Source organism: Octopus bimaculoides, chromosome 10, assembly GCF_001194135.2.
Source record: "Octopus bimaculoides isolate UCB-OBI-ISO-001 chromosome 10, ASM119413v2, whole genome shotgun sequence".
NCBI classification, from domain to species: Eukaryota; Metazoa; Mollusca; class Cephalopoda; order Octopoda; family Octopodidae; genus Octopus; species Octopus bimaculoides.
Genome location: NC_068990.1, coordinates 56779824 through 56789184, shown reverse-complemented (window position 1 = coordinate 56789184; position 9361 = coordinate 56779824).

The following is a 9361-nucleotide window of genomic DNA, read 5'->3' as shown; positions in this document are numbered from 1 at the left end:
TAAGACATTGTGACCGATTATGAAAACAATAGATGGATAAGGTTATGACTTGATTCATTTGAAAAAAACATGTAGGAATAAAGTATGCAATTATAACATGCGTTTTCTCCAATCCTTAAATTATTAAATATACTCAAATACCCAAAATTTCAAGGAGTTCCTGCCTTAAAAACAGGAGCTAACCACAGTTATTTTGTGTTCTTTGCTACATTGGTTTCTATTAACCCATTTATTCTATCAGAAGAATTTTTATTCATTAAGAGAGAAGAAATACACATAATTATATATATATATATATATATATATATACACACTGTTCTGGCAGTTAAGGATTTTGTACAGAGTGATTTTCTAGTTATTCTTTACATTTCTCAGTTTTCTAGTGTCCAATGTAATGAACATAACATCCATATACCTAGTATATATAGTATTTTTATGTACCAGCAGTGAAAGTACATGGCCTAGTGGTTAGGGTATTCAACCCACAACTGTAAGATCATGAGTTTGATTCCCAGCTATGCATTGTGTCCTTGAACAAGACACTTTATTTCATGTTAATCCAGTCCTTTCAGCAGGCAAATATGAGTAGTACCTGTATTTCAAAGGGTTGGCCTTGTCACGTTTTGTGTCACAATGAATCTCCTTGAGAACTAGGTTTATCTGTGGAGTGCTTAGCCACTTGCAAGTTAATTCAATGAGCAGTCTGTTCCATTCATCAAATTAAATGGAACCCTTGTCGTTGTAACCAACAGACTGCCAGTGGTATGTATCAGTACCATTTTGCTTCCCATTGTGTCAGGGTAAATGCTGTCGAAATAGACCCTAAGAGAGAATCCATGTCTACTACAATCTTTTGCTAAATAATTTTCCTTATGTACAGTGAAAGGTTACTTTGGTTGTACAATAAACCAATAATTTCTTCAATATATTAGCCAGTGTAATGGGTGGTTTTATTCTTGGGCATATTTTTATCTAATATTGGATAGAATTCACATTCTTTCTTCTACTGAAAGATTTATAAACAATCTTCTTTACATCAAAGGTGTAGTTGTTCTCTTTTTGGTTAAGTTTTTCTAAGATCTCCAAGAAGTCTTCAGATAAACATAAGCTATATCTCTCTGGTGAATATTATTTGATAGTGTTATGCAACTGTTTAGTGATTTTGTTTGTTGGTGCATTTATTTGAGAAATTAAAGGTAGGTGGGGGTCTGTTTTGTTTGTGTATTTTTACTGTTGCATGAATATAAGAAGTTTAACTTTGGTGCAGGAGAAAATAAGGGTATTTATCATCATAATTAGTTTATTCAGTGTAACTTGCAGCACTGTCTTTCATCTTTTACTTGTTTCAGTCATTAGACTGTGGCCATGCTGGGGTACCACCTTGAAGAATTTTTAGTCAAATGAATCAACCCCAGTACTTATTTTTTCAGCCTGATACTTATTCTATCAGTCTCTTTTGCCAAACTGCTAAATTATGGGGACATAAACATGTAGATATCAGTTCTCAAGTGGTGATGGTGTTGGTGGTGGTGATGCCCCAAAAAATGATACAACACACACACATGCATATGACAGGATCCTTCAGTTTCTTTTTACCAAATCCATTCACAAGGAATTGGTTGGTCTGTGGCTATAGTGGAAGTATGTGGTTTAGTGGTTAGGGTGCTGGACTCATGATTATAAGATTGTGGTTTTGATGGCTAAACCAAGTGACATATTGTATTCTTGAGCAATACAGTTCATTCCACGTTGCCCCAGTTCACTCAGCTAGCAAAATAAGCAATCTTGTGAGGGACTGCCATCTCATCCAGGTGGTGAATTTATACACCATGAAACTAGGAAACTGGCCCTTATGAGTCAGTATGACTCGACAAAGTAACTTTACTTTATATAGTGGAAGACACTTGTCCAAGGTGTATTGTAATCGTGTGTCTATACATCTTTTGATTTCACATACCACTTGATCACAACTGTCGAGTGTTGTTTTCGCATACACTGTTCATAGCTTTGTAAACACTATGTATAGCATGCATGCAATTCTTGAAGATACTGGTCTTCCTTCCTTCCTCTTTGCACCAACAGGTTGATGAATGACCATTGTTAACTAGCTTGGCAAGCGCTATGTGCTTGTTATGGAATTTTCATGGAAGAAACCAAGTAGGTGGTTTCCTGTTGACTTCTTAACAGGATTTTTTACAAGATGTTATCTTATCAACAAGATTCACACAAGAGCACCTCATCTGCCTCAACACTGAGAATACAAAAAGTTAGAAACAAGTAATGCCATGCATTTTGCTCAAAGCACTTATGCAATTTCACAAACCATCACCTTAATCTGCCACTTTATTTTATTGGCTTTCCAAAAGTCAAAGGCAAAGTTCACTTCAGCAAGATTTAAATTAAAATGTAGAGAGCCAGAAAGAAGTATCTTAAGATCTTTTGTACAGCACTCTAATGGTCTGGTGAATTCACTGCCCCCTATATTAATTTACTGTTCAGTTTTTATCATATTGGGCCTGTATTTGCTTGCATTGTTTTATATTTATGTATTGATGGATGAATGGATGGATGAATGGATGGATAGATGGAGGGAACAAAGGAGGAAGGGAGGAATGTTTGTTTGTTTACATATATTTATGTATAAATACCTATTGCTTCATCTTATATGTTATGTATTGGTTGCCTATATACTACATATGCTGACTCTGTACATAATGAGGAATTCCAACTACATTTCATGGTTTGCTACCTCAACAGCTGTTTTATAGGATCCAGTGGCTAAGGACATCCTCAAGAGGAACCACGTCCAGTTTCAGTCCCTACTCCTCTACCGTTTTCAATGTGGCAGGGCCCCCATTTTTGGAGGTGTCTTCAGCTCTGGTGATGAGTGTGTTTTTTTTTTTTACCTTTTTCTTTGGTTTTTTGTTCTATGGTTTCTTTGATGCAGCATCAACGAATGTTAGTGGGTGAATGACCAGCCTGGCAAATTTCCCTTGAAATACTCGCTGGTAGGGTCCAGCAACCAGCACCAGCAGTCACGTGACGCAATCTAGGTTTCAATTGACCAATGGAGGGTCAAGATGTACCATGGTATTCTGGTCAAGATTCCAAGAGAAATTGTACTTCATGCTAATATTTTCAGAATTTTCAAGTTTACAAGAAATATTTCTGTACACAATGTTTTTATAGTGTGCAGAATGTTTCTCTTACAAATCATCATTGAGGTATATTAGTCTTGCAATTCTGAGTTGGCATGGAAGGTCATCAAGAAGTGGAAACTTCTCCGAGATTTCACAACCCACAGAATGCTGTTCTTTTCTCTTTTAAGCACTTGGTTGATGTATTTATTTTTGCTTTCATTGTTTAGCAGATGCTATCTAAATAACACCATATGACACTCAAAACCAGTCTGCATTGATTTTTAGATGCGTCCACTCACTTTCTTCTGAGATTGAGCCAGTTAATACCATTGGGTCTGTGGGAGAGTGCAGTTGATGTTAGGATCTCATGGGTTTTAATGTCAGTGGATCAGATTTCTGTTATAGACTATTCATGTATCTCAAATGTTAGTACCAGCACTGGTACATGTATTATCGTGTGAGAGAGCAACACATGCCATTAGAGTGACATTGGGGTACAAATATATGAAGCTTAATATACCATTCATGACTACCCATTTGATAAGGGTTCATCAGGCATAAACATCACAATCATATGTGCATGACATGGTGATCTCATATCAAGATAAACAGTGCATGCAGGTGGGGTCCAGTCAGAATTTTCTTCAAATCAAGTAGACCATCTTGCCCAAAAGCTTTCTGAATAAATGTTGTTTATGTATATATATATAACATAAATATATGCATATGTACACACATATATGTACATACCTACACATATATGTATACATACATGCATATATGGGTACAGGACATCAAAAAAACAAAGACATAGAAAACAAACTTTTTCGAACAATAAAAAAAACAAACAGAGAACCGAGACATGCAACATAAAAAACATTCCCTTCATCAGTTGTCCCTGTTTCATCTATTCCACGTTTTGAAGGTAAGGACAATACACGACTTCATTGAAACAGTCCTTCCCACAAAGCAAATTGAATAAAATTTGGAATTTTTTTGCGGAGGGTGAAAGTGGTAACAAAACAGGACAGTGAGAATGAGTGACTAGTGTATGTGTATTAAACATATGTATTCATATAAGTGTTACAGGCTGCATGTTACTATTTCAAAGAAATAAAGAACTGAGTATGTTTGCAGAACAAAATTTAATTGCAGAGATTACATTGTTTGAGGTCTCACAGTGACTAGAGGTTTTATCCTGATCCAAGAAATATTGATGCTGTATTCAAGGGTAGTGGTTTTGACTTGGAAAGCACCACATCTCTTGGAGAAGGTTGCTTTGATTTTTATGTGTTTATTTTTTTATGTTATTGCAGGCATGTTTGTGTATTTGAGTGTACAAGTGTACAGAGAGTGTTTGTCAGTTAGGACAACTGAAATTTTTGGGTAAAGAAGAAAATTTCTTGGTGAATTTCACTTTGTGCTTTTGTATTGTTTTAACAGGTATTTTGTAGCAGGTATCTAAGAATCGTGCCTTTGTTATTTAAAGAAATGAGAAAATAAATGGAAACAAGTGAGAGCCTAGAGTTTCAGAAATGTCTGATTGGAAAATTTATTTGGCTTAAATTTTTTGCTCGAAGGTCATTTAGGGTCACTTAGTGTAGTATGTTGTTTAGTGAATTAGAATTTAGAATGAGACAAGAAGTATAATGTTGTGTATGGGAATGAGAGGGGAGAAGTGTGTAAAAGTGGAAGAGATTTCATACGAATTAATTTTAAGAATACTCTCACATACACTCTTGCTTATGGATAAACGCAAACACAATAGAGTGTATATTTACATCCATGCTGGCACACAAATAAATTGTGTACCTGCATATATATGTGTGTGTGGATGTAAATATACATTGCTGTGTACATACAAATATACACACTCCCATATATTATGTATATGCATTATGCAAGGACATGCACACAATCAGCATATACGTGGACATTTCGTATATGTGGATGTGCCTGTAAATATATATAGATATGTGTGTTTCTATATGTGTGTGTGTGTGTGTGTGTGTGTGTGCAATCTTATTATATACATTGATTGCTAGAAGCATGCATGAATGCAGATACATACATAGAACATGCATTAACATATCCAGTGAGGGAGCACAAATAAAGAGAGTATGCATATACATACATATACACACAGATATTGCAAGCATGTTTATATGTATGTATGGATGTATGTATGTGTGTATATATATATATGTATGTATGCATGTATGTATGGATATATGCATGTACGTATGTGTATATTTGTGTATATATATATATATATATATATATATATATATATATATATACACACACACACACACACACATACGCCAACAGAATATTCTCATATAGACACAGTGTTTGTGTATGTGTGCATACAGGTGTTCATGAACCCTGAATACATGGATGGGCATGCATACACTATACATAATATACACCAGTTGCATATGCATCCATGCATGGTATGCAAGTATTTATGCACACAATACCTATATGCAACTGTACATGTACAACTTGATATGCATAGAGGTTTTCATATCAAGATATAAAGATAAGAAATGGGTACACTGACAAAGTTCCAGACTCATCTACAGATAAAGAAGGATAGAGGTACAGATGTATGGGCACAGCTTAACGCATATGTATGTATGGGAATGCATCTATGGCCAACTTTTGTATTAAATGTGGAGGTGTGTCTGTTTTTTTTAAGAGAGAATTGTTTTGTTTTTTTCCTACAATAGGAAATTAGCTCTCATTGTCTTTATCATTTAATAACTGTTTTCCATGCTGGCATGGGTTGGATGGTTTGACAAGGAGCTGGTAAGCTGGAGAGCTGCACCAGGCTCCAGTTGTCTGTTTTGGCATGGTTTCTATGGATGGATGCTCTTCCTAATGCCAACCACTTTACAGATTGTACTGGATGTTTTTGTATGGCTCAAGAGCTTTTTAGAAGGTACCGGCATGGTTGCTTTTTACATGGTACCAACACAGGTGTTGTTTAGTTGGTATGAGCATGGATCCTTTTTATATGGCCCCAGCACAAGCACTCTATATATGGTGCCAGTATAGGTGTTCTATACTTGGTGCCAGCATGGGTGCTTTTTATGTGAAACCAGTATGGGTACATTTTATGTAGCACCAGCACAGATGCTTTCTAAATGACACCAACATGGGTGCTTTTTATGTGGCACCAGCACCTGTGGGGTTACCCCAAGTAGCTTGCAAGACAAGGACCTCTCAGCTGAAAGAAGAAGTAGAACTGAGAGGAATGGCTGAGCTCTGTTTTCAAGTTAATGGTATCATCAGTGCCATATAATTTTGTTCTTTTTGGGGAGAGTATTTCAAATCTGAGCCTTATGACTTTCCTCTCAAATATATTGATCGATGTCCAATATTTCAAATCCAGGTTTGTCCCATTAACAAGGATGGCCGGATCTACCCCACTCTTACAGCAACCACTCTCACACCATCTCACCATCTCATCCAGTTTTGAGCATCCTCCTTCCTCAAGCCAACCCTCCTAATCTCCTCCTCCACTTGTCCCCTCCATATTTTCTTTGGTCGACCTTTTTTTCATGGTTCATTCACCTTAAGCTCAAGCACTCTCTTCAGACCATGATCCTCATCCCTTCTCAACACATGTTCATACCACCGCACTCCATTTGCCCTTGCCAGCTGTTCCACCAATTCCTCCAGCCCCAGTACCCCCATCAAATCCTCAGCACTCTTTTTATCCAATAGCTTCACAATAGTTATCCAATACTTATCCAATAGTTATCCAATACTTATCCAATAGTTATCCAATAGTCTCATTGTTCTCATCATTGATCTCTCAACATATATAAGTGTTGAAAAAAGATATTTGGGTATTTTAGGTCCAAAACAGGTTACCTGGTTTAGTATTTGATTTTGGTGGAATTTCTAAATGCATGTAGGTGCTGCTCAAGGTAAAGTTTGAATTCATTTGAGGTGGCTCCTATGTAAGTGTCTATCTAAAGCTTAGGTGGTAACTTTAGCAGAATAAACTGTACATATAACTATATATTAAGTGTGAAGCGATGTGAATTTCAGCTGTTGCCAGATATAGCAATAGTTTGTGTGAAGTTTTGTTCTCATTTTACCAGTGTTGCTTGTGAGAATCAGTGTGAAGTTCAGAGTTGTAAAGCGAGAGTCTTTGAACAAGTTAATGTGGTATTTATGATTTTACATTAAGATGAAGAGTTTTCTAAGTTAAGAAAGTACTTGGCAGTAAGTGTGGTTACTTGAAGGTGAAAAGGAGGGCTGTATCATTTTCCTTTTCTCTTTCTAGTTTTGGAACTGTTATTTGTTAAGATGAATGTTATTCTTTCCTTAAAATTACTGCACTGCAAGGCATTGTTGTAAATGGGAGCAGTGCTGTGAAGCAAACTTTGTCACATGATAATTTCCAAAGTCTAAATGATTTATGCTTTTTTTTTTTGATAAAATTTGATAATGAAGTTAAAGTGACTGGTTATGTTTTGTTTGTATTGGATGGCTAGAAAAAGAAAAGGAAAATGGTAGAACCCTCCTTTTAACCTGCAAGTAACCACACTTCTTTATGTGTTTTGTGTAAGGTCATGTTAAGATTCAAGGTGACATCTAAGAAATCCAGTGTTAGTATATTAATATTCATTCTGCATTTAAAGGCACAAGCTGGCAGAAACGTTAGTGGACCAGGTGAAATGCTTAGCGATATTTCGTATGCCTTTATGTTCTGAGTTCAAATTCTGCCAAGATCGACTTGCCTTTCGTCTTTTCGGGGTCGATAAATTAAGTACCAGTTGCTTACTGGTGTCAATTTAATCAACTGGCCTCCTCCCACAAAATTTTGGGCCTTGTGCCTAGAATAGAAAAGAATATTCATTCTGAATTTTACAGGGAGGTTAAGCCTTTAATTTGTTTTTTTGTTTTAGATGCCATATACCTGATGAACAGGTGACTGTCATTTCAGATGAGGAATCATCATTATCATTTAACATGTTTTCTATGCTAGCATGGGTTGGATGGTTTGACAAAAGTTGCTATGGCTGGGATCTGCACCAGTCTTTATCGTCTGTTTTAGTATGGTTTCTACAGCTGGTTGCATTTCCTAATCCCAACCACTTTACAGAGTGTACAGAGTGTTTTTTATAAGACACGATTTTTTTACATAACACCAGCATCAGTGCTTTTATATGGTACCAGCACTAGTGCTCTTTATGTGGCACCAGCAACAGCGTTTTGTAAGTGGTCCAATCACCAGTGCTTTTTATGTGGCACCAGTGTCAGTGCTCTGTTGTTGCATTGAGGTTTTGAATTTGTGCAACAAGAAATGACTATCTAAGTCAGTTACCTCAACAGAGTCAAATGCACAGATACTGATGTCATAAATTTGTTGTAATACTATTTTTATCCAAATGTGTTGTTATCAAATAAAAGTAAAATTTTTCTGGCATACTTCTCTTATCCTTTTTGGAAACAGGAGAGAATTAGTTGGCATAAGAATGCTTTTAAAAGAAGGTAACATCATAATATTAAAAAAAAAAAATGTTATTGGAAAGCAATGTAGGCCAAAATCATTTTGGCCAAAAGACAAATCTTTAAGAAAAACTTATTCATAAAAAATGCAAATTATTCAGAAAAGAATGGTTAAAAACATCAAAGAAAAATAGAATATTCATCAAAATTTTAGTATTTTTCTCAGAAATGAAAAATGGATAAAAATAACAGTGTTTTCAAAATAACTGAAGAAATGAAAAAAGTCGGGGGAGGAGACATAATTGCTTTAATATTTTTTTAAGTCCTAATATTTGGTAATTTATTAGCATATAAATCGTATGTATAATATATCAAATATATCATATCATATGCATATCTATATTATATTATATATAATATAATATAGATATGTATATATGATATATTATATATCTTACAAATATAAAATATATATATAGATATATGTTCTTTTATACTTTTATTTGTTTCAGTCATGTGACTGTGACCATGCTGGAGCACTGCCTTTAGTAGAGCAAATTGACCCTAGGACTTATTCTTTGTAAGCCTAGTACTTATTCCATCAGTCTCTTTTGCCAAACCACTAAGTTATGGGGATGTAAACACACCAGCATAGGTTGTCAAGCGATGTTGGGGAGACAACACAAACACACAAACACACACACACACATACATCCATCCATATATATATATATATATATATATATATA